This window comes from Diadema setosum, chromosome 16 (assembly GCF_964275005.1).
Source record: "Diadema setosum chromosome 16, eeDiaSeto1, whole genome shotgun sequence".
Taxonomy (NCBI): domain Eukaryota; kingdom Metazoa; phylum Echinodermata; class Echinoidea; order Diadematoida; family Diadematidae; genus Diadema; species Diadema setosum.
This window is the reverse complement of record NC_092700.1, coordinates 22,707,396-22,722,794: the sequence shown is the minus strand read 5'-3', so window position 1 is coordinate 22,722,794 and position 15,399 is coordinate 22,707,396.

The following is a 15,399-nucleotide window of genomic DNA, read 5'->3' as shown; positions in this document are numbered from 1 at the left end:
ATGAAACTGCAGATGATCTTCACATGACTCGGTTCAGATTTGAAATAACTACTAATCTTATATTAAAGTCATAGCAACAGTTACTTCGCATAGCTAATGTCGCAATTACTTTGTGTTGATATTGGAATATCATCATCTCATTCCAACTGAAAAAAAACCCAACAAAAACACTGATAGGAAACCATGGAATGTTACATCAGTCACTTATTGACAAGGGCATACCTTTGTGATTTCAATCAACATACTGTTGCTTCTCAGCGGCAATCCAGACTGAAATAATGATTTCGGTTCTTTATTTCGAAGGTTCGATAATCCGAAAATGATATATCGTTCTATATTCCAAAAGTTCGTTCATCCAAAAAAACGGAATAAGTTTCGCCATTCCGAATGTTCGTTAGTACGGAGTTTTGTTTGTTTATTTTATGTTATTTTTGCATATTGACAAAACTACTTTCACTTTCGTACTGTTGAACCTTCGGATTAACGACTAACCTTATTTCAATATCGGTCAAGCGAACCTTCGGAATAATGAACCATATTTCCTTTTCGGAGTAATGAACATCTATAGGTATATACATACAGAATTTGTATGTTTAGGAGTGACGAAACTTTGGATTACGAACCGTATTTCATTTTTGGATTAACGAAGCATTCGGAATAACGAACATTAACCAAAATAATCGCCAACTCCATTGATTAAATGAACAGCGGGTTCGGGAGTTTGCAAGGGTTATTGACTATGTGTCATGTGGTTTTATGTAAACAACGTACTTGTAAACTCTTGTACTAAATTACACGCTGTGAGAAAAAAAAAATGTTATGACATTCACTATGAATATTGTCGATCTTCTTCATTAAAGTATCCTGACTTATACCATTATGATTATAGTAGTGTTGTTTGTCCTTATATAACGGTGAATTGAATGTCTATCAAATTTGTCTGACCTATGAATCATTCACCAATTTCAGTACTGATTATGATCAACATTCTTCGCTCTCAATCTAGATCACATTATAACATCTTTGCATGTGGTGCTGCCATGGTGCGTTACTATTTGAGATTGTCTTCTTTACTCAATCTGAGATTTGAAGCCGGTGTCAGAATATCTGTCAAGCGATGCATTGATTATTACAAGAGGTCACAGGGACATATGCAATTATTGTATACGGGTTTAAAATAATTACATGGTTGAAGCAGAAAGCGGTGAAAATAGATATGCATCGCAAGCAAAAAGAGCAAACAAACAAACAAACAAACTGCCAAACAACCAACCAACCAAACAAACAAACGAACGAACGAAAACACGAACAAGTTCGTGGCCAATACAATATTTCACAACCTGCTATCTAACCAAGGCAAATATTGCTACTAACGATCATCGCACTGACAGCTTTTGAATCGTTGCCATAGTATCCGTAATACCCGTAATATCCGTAAGACATCGTTCTGACATAATCTAATGTGTCTCGACTTCAACTGCGCATGGTCGTCAGGTCGTTGGCAAGTTGGTTCTCCCCTTGCCAGGCAGGAGGCTTAATGGCGGTGCGCGTTTCTTGCAAGTCGGCCTTCACTCGGATATCATCCGCCCTCTCTTGTTCAAAGTTGTATGACGAAGTGGTGCTACTTTTTACGTGAAATAGACCATACTGAAATCATAGTTCACCTGCTTCTCAGTCTTCACACTTACAATAACGAAAAAAGAGAGAAAGAAGAAAGAAAAGACTCAACTCTGGAATGACATCGTTATTAAGAAGCTGAATTCATTGTCACGTTCGGCCTTTGCAGTAAACATGGTAAAATGTCTTTGTATAGAATGATAATTTACAGGCTAGATGTTATCGTCAATGCTCTTGGTTGCCATGGAGTTGTTACTCGGGGTCACGCAACCATGGCAACCGAGACCGCGACAAGACAAGCAGCAGCGCTGGCAAACGGCAACACAGCAGAAGATGAAGGCGACGTAGGCCGTCAGCGCCTCTATACACCCGAAAACAGCCAGGAAAATTCCGAACATCATTCGCTGCTCCTGTTTTGGGAGAGGGTGGGGCGCCTACGGTGGCGGGGAATGGGGATTAGGATGGTTTGAATGAAGAAAGAAAACAAAAATATGACAAAGTTTGTGATGAGACAGAGCTCATTAAAACGTGCGTTCTTGAAATAAAGCTTACCTCGGCATAGATATCATAGTCGTAACGTTGTTGATGACAATTATCGTTATCTCCATGAATCTTGTGAAGATTGTCTTCAATTATTCGATAAGTGACCCTTATGTTGTCAGTTGCTGTACCGTATCATGTGTCATAGGCCTACACCAACAGCAATGAGTTTCTGGGGCACCGCTTCCCCACTAATTCCAAAAAACCTAGCTTATCGGCGATAAACTTAGTTTGTTGTCCATAATCTATAAGCCTTTGTTATTCGGTGATAAACTAAGTTTTTCACTTGATAACAAAGTTTATCGATAACATTAGTTATCTGTTCCATAAACAAAGTTTCTCTCCTCAAACTTAGTTTACCCACTGATAAACTGAGTTTTTCGGCAATAAACTAAGTCTTTCGGAATTATTGGTCAAACGGCACGCCATAGGATTTCGTGGTTGGGTCAAAGGTCAGTATGCATTTTCACTCCCATTCGCCTCCCACCCCTTGGGAAGTCATGATTTGTTTTTCCTTTATTTATTAATATCAATGACTTTGTTAATATCAGTAAGGATAACATCAATAGCAACAATAATAACAATATCATCATCATCAACATCATCATCAATATTACCATTCTTACCTTGTCATCCATAGTAAAGTTGCAGGCGCGGTAGATGTAGATGATGCCGAGACACGGGCTGGTCGTCCCTTCCCCCAGCAGGGCCCATGTCACACCTATCGCTATCGTGTAGACCATTGTCCAGAAGGAGAATAAGGACATGATGGTGTACATCAGCACCTGGAGGAGAAACGACAAACAAACAAACAGATCCATAACACCCAGACGTGAGAATTAACACTAGTAAACCTACGACTTTCATTGCCTCCACAATTCCGCTCCTAAATACTTATCACCGCTTTTGCATTCTCCCCACGGTTCAGTTAATAAACTGCGCTCTGCCATGGATAGTACGGTACTCCAGATACCACGAAATAAAATTCAGGCTGGTGAGCGTAGTTTCTCATTTTATGGGCCAAAGGCATGGAATACCTTGCCATATTAAAGGGTTTACCTTGCCAAATTAAAGGGGGTGGCTAGTAACTGATCAGTGGGAATCAGTGGGAATGCTGGGGATGATTGTTCCAATCCTTGTGGGATTCATTTAAGAGTACATTATATATCTACTGTTGTGTGAAAATTATTTGCTTCAGAACGGTCTCATGTTCAAGTAATGTGCAGTTTAATGTTTCCAGGTTGGCATGCCTGTAGAGTGACGGGGCATTAAACTGCACATTACTTGAATATGAGACCGTTCTGAAGCAAATGATTTTCACACGACAATAAATACATAATGTACTCTTAAATGAATCCCACAAGAATTTGAACAATCATTCCCAGCATTCCCACTGATTCCCACTGATCAGTTACTAGCCATCCCCTTTAACTTCGTTTATCACCCTCAGTTTTGATATTCAAAAAGACTTAAATAGATAAGATTATTTTACCTCTCTACACAAGTGATTCAAGAGGGCCAGCGTCGGTAAATCGTCTTGCGCAATGATGTATGAGGCTGAAAGGATTCGAACCCGGGACCTCGTGTTCAAGATTCAAAAGCGATATCCACTATACCATGGTGTCCGGGCTTCCTGTTCAAGAGACAGATGTTGTGTGATTCTTTGATGTTTATGTTTCGCCGAAACGTGTTCTGTTTTAAGAAGATTTTGTTTTGTTTTGTTTTGTTTTGTTTTGTTTTGTTTTTGTGTTGTTATTTTTTTATAGGGGGAGCTGGGGATCATTATATTTTCTCGTTGACATTTTCTGCCAAAGTGAATGCTACTTGTAAAAATGCTACTAGTGCTACGAAAGCTTTTAACATTCAGTTTTAGGCTCAGTTACTTACAGGGCCCCGCTTCAGATCGAATGATAGAACGCCTGCTGTACCGCAACCGAACACCTGAAGGAGGAATGAGAATATCGAAATAATGACTATACTTGTATTTACTTTTATATTCTATCCGTCAATAATCCCATGATATCTCTTTCAATGTCTCTCAATCTATGAAGCTACTACCATTTGCTACACACATTGATCTATCCACATCTCTCTCTCTCTCTCTCTCTACACACACATACAAACACACACACTTGTGTATGCATGTTCATATGCTTTATGTTTTATCTTTAATTTGCCTTTGCACTTATCCTATCTGTCAACATCCATGTATCCCTTTTTCTATTCATCTCACATGCATCTATTTATTTATTCATATATTTATCTATCTATATGCATCTATCTATCCATTGTACATTATACAGCGCATTGATATATCCATTTCAACTCCTTGTCTTCTTTTATGTTCCTTCTTTATTATCCCCTAGCTGTTTCAAACAAATATATGGAGAATGTAAAAAAGACAAAAACAAACTCACAAATACTGAGAATGCCATATTGAGACAGAAGGCGTCAATGGCACCGTGGAGAACCAGCATCAAAGAGCTCATGGTTGCTATGGCAACACTCCAGACAATCTGTAGGCATCCCGTCATCCGGCCCGCCGTCCGGCTGAAGTCCTCGTAGACGATTGGAAACCACTTGGACTCGTGTGACGTCACTGTGACGTCAAATTTGTATTGGAAACCGCTCGCGTCTTCGTCGTCGAGCAGGGACAGTTCGCGCGAAGCACTCTCGTGGACGGTCCTTGACGACTCCATGGTCGACCGTTGTCCATCATTTCCGGGTCGGGAAATTCGATGATATTTCTGGACTCGTACATCCTCGTGGAGACTGAAATACACAGTAGGCCTATGCATGTAGGCCCTATGTACAATGAATTAGATGTTTCACAAAAATTAAAAAATCATGAGAATCATATCAAAATTTAGATTACACAATGTACGAGGCGTCGTAACACTGTTTTAAAATTCAGCTAAAATAATCAAACCAAACAACATTTTTCTTATGAAGTTAACTGAGATATCATCAAACACTTACCAACTAATGTCAAATTTCCTTCTAACATGTCTAACAGACATGCTACTAAATCACAAGGCTGAAAGGTACCGGCACTAAGTTTTCAGTGGTCATAACTTCGTATACCGCGGTCATCTAAACGTCTAAACGTGCAGTATTTCAACAACACAGTCTAGTCTATATCATCAGCATGCACGAAAATTGTCAGAAGGAGGTAAACAACACTACTTACCTTTAGCAATTATGCCATATTTGTGCTAATAATGATCACATATCCTATAACTTAATGAGCTCCTTTGTGGAGACAATATGAGCTCCCTCGTGGAGACGTTATGAGCTCCCTCGTGGAGACTTGGTACATACATATATATATATTCAATAATGTTTATATTTTTCTAAGATTTATAATGTCTGTTTTATGTTAAGTGCTGTCTGGGGCAAATCATTTGTATAGGCCCCCATTTTTCTCTCTCTTCTTTCTTTCTATAAAACAACAACAACATATCCTAATTTCAAGAAGACAAAAAATATATAATGGTATGTTTCGTATTTGTCCAATGGAAAAAGTACACCGTGTAAACTCTCTTCTGCAGTATACATTATAATCATGAAAGTCTCCCTATTGGATGCACAACACAAAACTTACTGCAACGTTAATGATAATAAACAGCTTAGCCATGAAACAAAAAGTAAAACAAAATACCACCGAATTTCTCAGCTCACAGGGCCAATCTACATAACCAGTCTAAGAAGGTTTTGCAAATGATTTTTTTTTCTCTCCCATATTAGTCATAACCGGTCAGACCTCAGTCCTTACTGCATATTGTGCTTTCTACGTCACAGCATGGCAGTGTTACAGCGTAGAGCGTCCATGAATGTTGATAACACTGCTAATGACTTAAAATGATAATGATGTCTATGAAGACCAGAACAGGAATTACTACAATATGAATAATGAAGGCCGCAATATCAATATTCTAAAACAAAATGACTGTCTTTACCGTTAGCTGATGAGAAATGGAGGGAAGACACCAACGAAATCCAGGGAGGTGCTAGAGAAGGAGAGACAACTACTGCTCTCCTTTGAAGTAATGCGCGGCACCGCCGAGAAGTTATGCGTTCAACTACAGGTGTTACCCATGTGCTTTGACAAAAGAGAGCATCAATAATCGGGACTAGCGCTCTCACATCTAGAAATACTTGCCCCTACTGCAATTCGCTCTCTCTTTTAATGTGATGGCAACAATGAATTTGTGTACCTTGAATTGGATCAGCGAATCAAAATGCAGTGCAAAACTGAAAATTTTAACAGCAATTAGTTTAAAAGCACGCTGGAACACGCTTTTGGCGGAACACTTTATTTTAAAGATCAAAATATACCAGATTGAAAGATAGAAAACTAACATGCGGAAATGTGCGCATTACAGAAAATTATTAGGTTTTTAAGAGGGCCTAATTTTCATTTCATTTCGATTTGCGCATTTATTCAATACGAAGAAACTAGAAATACATGCTTATAATATTGAATTCTTTCCTAAACTATTCTAAATCAATTCGAGTATTTCATTTAAAATTTTACAATGAAATAAAGCTTGTAATTCAACGGAAGGTGAAATGCACTCTTCGTCTCCGAATTTCGTCTTGCAACTAGAGCGGTGCCGAGCATGACTTCAAAGCGTAGTGGAATGCTAGACATCCCATTGTAACGTCTTGAACCCAAACATGTGTTTGCATGAATTACGAAGAGTTGCCACTCCATCTCTGTAACACCTCCCTGGTAACACATCCCTGCTGAGTCGTTATTCACGTATACTCAAGCATTTAAAGCCCGGTCACACAGCGCTTTAATACGGCTTAATCACGGCCAAAACACGTCAAAAAGTGGTATCCCGTGAAGCAGACGATGTTGTTCGCCTTGATGTCGAGTTTAAGACGAGCTACGGTCGATTTATAGACGTGGCAGGACGCGGGGAAAAATTGGAACGGCGTCAGACGCCGTAAAAAAGTTTTGAACTTCTCAAAATTTTATTCCGCGGACAACCACGGGCGGAACACGTGGTAAAGACGTGCAACACACGTGAAACACACGTGATAATCCGTGTTCCGGCAGTGATTAAAACTTGGGGAGACGCGGTAAGACGCGAAAGTTTAGCGGTCTGTCACGGGTAGAGCACGGTCATCTGACGCGTGTTACGCGTTGGTATCACGGGAAATAGCGTGTGTTTAGCGGCTTATCACTGACAAATGGATTTTTCCGCGTACATATACGTGGCTGGACGTGGTTAGCCGTGCTTAGGCAGTGCTTCAGCAGTGGAACAGCCGCCAACGGCCATATTCCGTACAAAGCACCGCCAAACCAAAATTGACCAAAAAATTACCACTTACGACCACCACTGACCACGTCCACCAGATTTTCATAACTTTTTGTACGTGATTTAGACGTGGAGTGCTGTGTGACCGGGGCTTTACACAGGCCTTATTCCTATACTGCTCGTGATGTTTGTGCGCCGATAGATTTCTGACCCGCTGTACATGATATCACAGATGTAAGTGCGAAGGAATATATCGATTTTTTGTTCTGAATTTCTTTCGTAAAACAAAAACTCGGATTTCAGGGGTCACGCCTTCATTTCACCACGATTAAATCCACTGTTCGTGCGTGGTAATAATGGCAAAAATCACAATTCATGACGAAAACAGAAGTTCCCAACATCTGGGTGTTGAAAAATGGGGTTTCTGGAATGAATGTCTGGAACACAGTCTGGAAAACACTCCAACAGTAGTGGTATTTGATGATCAGTCTACAATATTATATATTGTCCATACATACATAAAACTCACAACAAAGACACATACACACACCCATATATGTATATATATATATATATAAATATATATATATATATGAGTATATGAATATAAGAACGACCCAAGTCCATGGATGACCATTTCAAGTAAACTTAAAAAAAACTTCATATTTTTTTTATTTGTCCAATAATATTCTATTTAACTGTGATGGGAAGGCAACATTGAATATACAATTTAGAACATATATTATTATGACAATTAACATTTACTATTGTGGAGAGGCCATTTTGTGTGATGGACTTGGGTCGTTCTTTGATTCATATGGACTTGGGTCGTTCTTTGATTCATATACATGATATTCTGCTATAGAGATGAGAGAAGGACGAGAGAGGGCGCTATAATATGAATGTAAGAACGACCCAAGTCCTTCATGTTTACAGTCATATAAGATTTAACTCATTTATTTCAGGCACTTCCGGGGGTAATTAGGATTTATCATTTATACACAAGATGAGTCCATGCATAAGCTACAATTTCCTATGTCAAACTGAATTTGGCCAAAAATTGGACTTGGGTCGTTCTTATATTCATATACTCATATATATTTATATATTTATTTATTGGTTAAGCAAGAAATTAAAGCAATGAGCCCTCTTCACAACCCCACCCTCTATACGAGTAGGGTCTACTATTGAAGTACAGCTTTTGTGTGGGATATTGTTTGTAAGGCATGTATAGCGCATATGGCTACACATTTAGGCCGCCAATCTTTTTCAATTTAAATTTCTTACAAACTCCATAATTTTGACTCCCTTTTTTCCGTTTCAGTTGTATATTACATTAGTAATCTAAGGTCTTATCAAAATTGGCAAATGATGTTTCGCGGTGTATGAAGCCTGCTCAACATTTTTTTTTGTTTCTATTTTGAAGGTGTTTTATCAAAACTTGTTTTTTGGAATACAGGACCAATTTGACAATGCTCTTCTTTATATCTACAAATCCCATAGAAGAATTCACCCGACTGTGTTTAATATCAGAAGTAAGCTATCCACTCAGTCATCAATAATGGGATTTCACGAAAGAAGACAATTTAAGACGTTAGTGTAGGCCTTGTTCCATATCTTTTGACCTTATTTTGATTTCTTTTTATTGCACTGAAAAGTGCGGTAGGTAGATTTTATTTTAAATAGCAATTATTTAAAACGTCGTGTATCGGCACGCTGCTAACTTTTATTATCTTATGTCGCTTAGACTAATGCCCCTTAAAAAAAGATAGAAATACTTGCAAGCTGTCGATTTCCATCCCCTTCTAAGTGTTAATACCAATACCACAAAAATTAATTTCTGTTTTTTTTTTAAAAATTAAGATTTAACATAAAAAAACACACTATGGACCTACTCCTTTCAACCGTTTAGATAGAATCCATCCAAAATTTCCATTTCCTCTCTCTTGTGAGATTACAAAAATCAGAAAGAAATTAAGTTTCTTTATTCGTTTGTTTCATTTTCCATCTGAAAAGATGGCAGGAGAGCCAAAATTATTACGTTACGAAAGATTTAAAAAAAATCGGTCAAGCATTTTCTGCTCGCCGTCAGCCCGTCCAGCAGGTAGTCGGTAATTAAGCAAGTTTCCTCTGGTTAAATTCCAAAGCTGACAATCTTTAGTATACGAATTCGATGTAAAATTTATTATTTCATCGGCGAGGTTGTATTGCAGCAAGGGAAAAATAGACTCACTAAATACAACGGACGACAATATATTCATGAAATTTCTGATTGAACTCCCAATGGAGATCTGGCTGAGACAGTGAGGTACTACGTGATCAACAAAAAAGAAAAAGAAAACCTAAATCATATTGTAAATATACTTCGAATATAAATAAATAAATAAACAAATACATATATACATATAATATATATATATATATATATATATATATATATATATATATATATACATTTATATATATGTGTATATATATATCTATATATGTATATACATTTATATATATATATATATATATATATATATATATATATATATTTATGTATATATATATATATATATGTATATATATATATATATATATATATATATATATATATATATATCTATTCAATAAATATATAAAAAAAAATGAGCCCCACCCGTAATCGCACGAAAGCAATCATGTTCGTTACACGCGTCTAGAATTCAGCAGTGTTTTCTTTTTTTTTTTTTTGCTTTTTACAATAATGCATCTACTTTGTCAATACACAAAAACATCACCATGTGTCTGACCACGTCCTATACAGGAATTACGACGAAATTCACGATTATGTGTAGAAGATATTTTGCTGAACTCAATGGCATTTCTGCACAAGCCTTCACCAAAGTCCTGGTTCAAAGTGATGAAACCAAAACAAGTCTTTTTTTTTCCCCTCACCAGTCCTTGGCACTAATAATCACTCGCGTCTGATGAGGATATCTTTATTACTAACGGACTATAGATAGTCCAAGCACCACAAGCTGACAATAGGATATTCCAAGGCAAACAACGTCATGCATTGTAAAAGTAAAGCCGATTTATGCCCATTCCTATGTCCTCGCGTGAAAAGTATATTGAATGCATTCAATGAAAGATTGTGAGTACAATGTTCCAATTATTCCTGAGCTTTAGTATATAATATGTGAGATATGCTAAAATAAATTCACCAAACTGATTCCTTCGTGACATCGTACATGTATGAAACCAGTAAAAAAGACAAAGAGAAACACATTTTCGTAATATATTTTAAATGAGCGTTTATTGTATACTAATAGTTTTTACTGTATACGTGATACACATGTAGTGAGATCTGTTGAAATGACCTTACCAAAATCGTTACGTCATCAGAATGACTGTTGTATACACACTGTGCCAAAATCTATCAGCACTGATGCACTAGATGTTACGTTTTGTCTCGATACTTTTTTTTTTTTTTTTTTTTTGCGCACAAAGTCAAAATAAGTGATTTTTTTTTTTGTACAGCACAGTGCTGTTTTTTTTAATCACTAAATCTAAAGAGGTCTTTTTGCTATACAAATACAACAACAACTACACTACGGCATATATAGCGTGGTAACACGCATAGTACACATTTGACTACATCTACTGCATAGGGCATACTTACATTTGATCTGATACGATTTGATTTAAACCTAATATATTTTCTGTATTTCATCGCTATACAATCCCAATATCATCAAACACTATGATAACATCATATTCATAATAAGGGTACTACACAGCTTAAAGGGGTCTTAAAAGGACCTAACTTTAGGCTTTTGTCAGTTTTGGGAGAAATGACGGGAAACCTCTTATGAAATATGAAAGAGCATGTCATTTCAAGTGGAATCCAAGGTTAATTTGATGAAAATCGGTTTTGAAAAGGCTGAGATACCCCAAAAGAGTGATCCTAATAAAAGATGGGACCCATCTTTTATTAGATCGCTTTGTTTTACATTGTTTTTTTGATGTTTCAGCCGTTCCAAAACCGATTTCCATCAAATAAACTTTAAAGTCCTCTTAGATTGGTATGTTCTATACTACTTCATAGGTGGTTTCTTGGTATCTCACAAAAAATGAAAAGCCCAATCCTCATCTCCACCAATGCTACACTATCTCTTCAATCATGTTAATTGGTTATTTCTTACAAATTCAATGATTTTCATTATACGTTAAGGGCCTACATGTTTTGTAACGATAATATTCAAACTCAACAGTGATTACAAAAACGACATCATAACTTTGACCATACATTTCACTATATGCATTCCACGTATACTTAACCAATGTTAATATATATGTTAATATATAATGTCAATATATTTTACATAGCTACTGACTATACATTATACGACTACTAGTATTGACATAGATTCCATCGCATGAGCATAATGACTCCGCAAGCACTCTCTTCATCCAAGACCACGGAACTAACCAACCAACCAACAAATAATTCTAACTGTACGTTTTCGTAATTTCTGTAGGAGTACTCAACACTGCACACAATTATATATACAAAATGAGAGAAAGAGAGAGAGAGAGAGAGAGAGAAAGGTGTTTTAACATGTATCAGTTTTGAACTTTGAATATGACAGCTCAGTAACTATAATATACAGAAAATGGACCAGTATACAAACATCGACTGCTTGCGGCACCCTACACAAAAAAAGTGTCACAAGAAACATGGGTTTTGAAAACTTGTGGAACAAGTGAGGTTTCAGAAGATCTTTGAAGCTTTTGTTATTCGAGATTTTAAAAAAATGTTTTGAGATTGTATATTTAAACTATATCATAAAGCCTTTAAGATATACAGTATAACTGAATTTCGTCTACCTCGCAGGACAGTATTATATCTGTAATTAGAGTATATTCAACAAGATTGCACAACGCCAAATTACGTATTTTCTCCACCTATACTATCAAACCCTCTTGTCATATAAAATGCATGCTGCATCACAACAGTAAAACCATGGAGTGATTCATAAAGCTGTTTTTTAAAGTTACGATGTGCTATACTTATCAGAATTTAAATAATTCAGCACAAGAACTGATCACCAGTCATTCTTAAGTAGTTCGTAACTTTAAGAACAGCTTTATGAAACACCCCAATTTGGTATATACACTGAACAATATTGATCGCAATGGCTATATACAGCAGTCTAGATAAAGTTCTAGATATTTTAAATCGTTAAATCAGAAGCAAAAAACAAATAATAAAATCATAAATTAACTGAACACACTCCCACATTTTTCTCTTCCCCTTCGTTTTAATCATTCAAAAATAGGCTACGACATTGCAACTGTTTGACAAATACACATTGCGTAAATAAACACCGATTATTCAGTGTGTGTATATCGTGGGCATGCAACCATACTCGGGTTGGACTCCAACCAATGATCTCCTGATAAATAGATATGCCGGTATGAGATATGGGTGTCGTATCCATTAAGATCACTGGGTTTCCGCCCAACAGCCTGTCCTGGTTCTAATTTATTTTTGTTTTCATTATATTTTATTCATAATTTCTTCAAAAGAATACAGGCTAGGCACATTCACTTTGCTGTAAACTGCTCTACAGTGGCGCCCTGTATATACACAGAATGAAATAACAATACATTTGTAATAACATGATTCACACAATTACAAATCAATGACATAGACAAACAAAAGAAATAAACTTAACTACAATTCCGTTACATAATGTATACTGTATACATGTACATCGAAGTTAGGGCCTTGACAATTTGGAAAAGGGGAGAGTAGCCGTAAACAAAAAAGAAATGTCTTATGGGTGTGACAATGTAAAAACAAAAAAGGTCTAGTTGAATTCATGGGGAAAAATTAAAGCATGTGGATAAATCTTAAACAATTTGTTTTGAATATATTCAAAGACGACGACAGTTGTACTGCAATGGGGGGTTTGTTGAAAAGAGAGCTACCGGTGTACGAAAAAGGAACCTTTCTTTAATTCGGTTGTCGGGTAAGGTATTGATAAAGTGGAATGCTGAGAATATCGTTTTTGTATTAATTGGCCTAAAAAGAAGTAATTAATAGTGTTTAGATAAGTATCATAGGTACCAGATGGATGAAGGATTTTGAAGGTGAATATGCAACTTTGTAACTTGATTCTTTCAACAGAGAGCCAGATTGAATCTATGATTTTTCATTAAAATGAATGCTGTTACCATGGTAACGCCATGTTCAACATTAGCAAAAGACATTTTTTTTTTCCAAACTACATTTCATAGCGGTCACATGTGCCGAATGTCAAACCAAGTACTCAACAAAAGTTGAGGGAGTTAGCTGAATCCGCAATATTTTTTGTGAGTTTTGCACTCAAAATATGCTGTTACCATGACAACACATTGTTTGTCAAAGACCAAAGATAAAGTTTGCTTATCTACATACTATAGCGGAATTAAATCATAAATTTCATGCTAATTGCTCAAAAACTGAGGGAGTAAGCTGTATGCAGAATACTTTTTTTTTTTTGTATGATATTCATTCAAAATACAATGTTACCATCACAACACATTGTTCGAAAATAACGAAAGATAAAGTTCGCATCTCTTACTCCAGTGGACACATGTGCCATATTTCAAGCCAACTAATTCAAAATTTACAAAGCTACATGAATTTCCTGTAGTAAGCTGTTCAATACATTACGGCAAACAATGTTCAACAATGGCGAAAGATAAAGTTGAGTATCTATGTACTAAACTGGTCACATGTGCCAAATTTCACGCGAAATTCTCAAAGACCGAGGGAATTATTAAACAGAATCCACAATGTTTTTGTGAGATTTTTGGTAGAAAATATCGTTTCAATGGCAACACATTGTTCGGCATCGATTTTTTTGTGTGCACATCTACATAATATATACTGTAGCGGTCACATGTGGCAAAATTCCACAAATAGCTCCATACTCGCGGAAAGGCAAGTCTTTCACACTACCTATCATAGCGGTTACACATGCCAAGTTTGAGGCCAGTTACTCAATAAATGAGAGAGTAGTTCGAGCACAAGTTTTGCAACCAACTAACCGCCCGACTGCCCGACCTTCCACCCATCCGACGACCCGTAGAATAAAAAGTGCTGAACCAAATTTAATAATTTAGGTATCAATGTCTTCTGCGGAAGATGCTCTTTCTAATAATGTCAAAAAATATATCACTTTTAGAACGCAAGGTACTGAAAATCCACCGTTCCGCTTTTTTGGGGACACCCGGTATAAGGGGTTTTTACAATACACGCGAGTAGGCCTTACCCATGTCATCGCCAAGAAGAGTCTACAAACACTCACGGATCGTACCGATATTTACCTTGAAATTCAAGTTTTGGCTACAGCCGTATGTCACCACTCTCATACCCGGTATAAGTTGTTTAATTTTCAGGAATTTCGCTTATCACTGTTGGACCGCGGATTTTACAATTAGCGAGCGAAAAAAAAATGCGGTTGTAACAGAGCCAGACGCGTCGACCGCTGCCAGAGATACAGTAGCTGGCCGGCTGCGCTGGCGCCGGGTGGTAAAAGCACTGGTTGCCGCTGGCACCCTTGCCACGCACGCAGGGCGCTTGCCGACCCGGCCTGGTTGGTCCCCAGTTATGGCGTCGCCTTAAGAGGGCGCACTTCCATGAACAGTCGCTAGAATCGGTCTATACTCCCATACTCCCATACACACTATGGGTGGGTCGGGGCTATCAAGTTATAGTCTGATATGCTTTATGATCAATCGATGTTCTGCCTCCCTTCGCAAATGTGACCATCCTGCCGGAGCTAATGACTGAAGTAACGACAATGAAAACGAAGATCTTTTAACGACGACTTTTCGCAAATCATTGACTACGACTCCAAATCTATCCGCAGAATACCTCCATTTAGAGAGGTGTGAATATAAGATTGATGGGAACGGTTATCATTCAAACGCCTCAAATAATTGGGGCGAG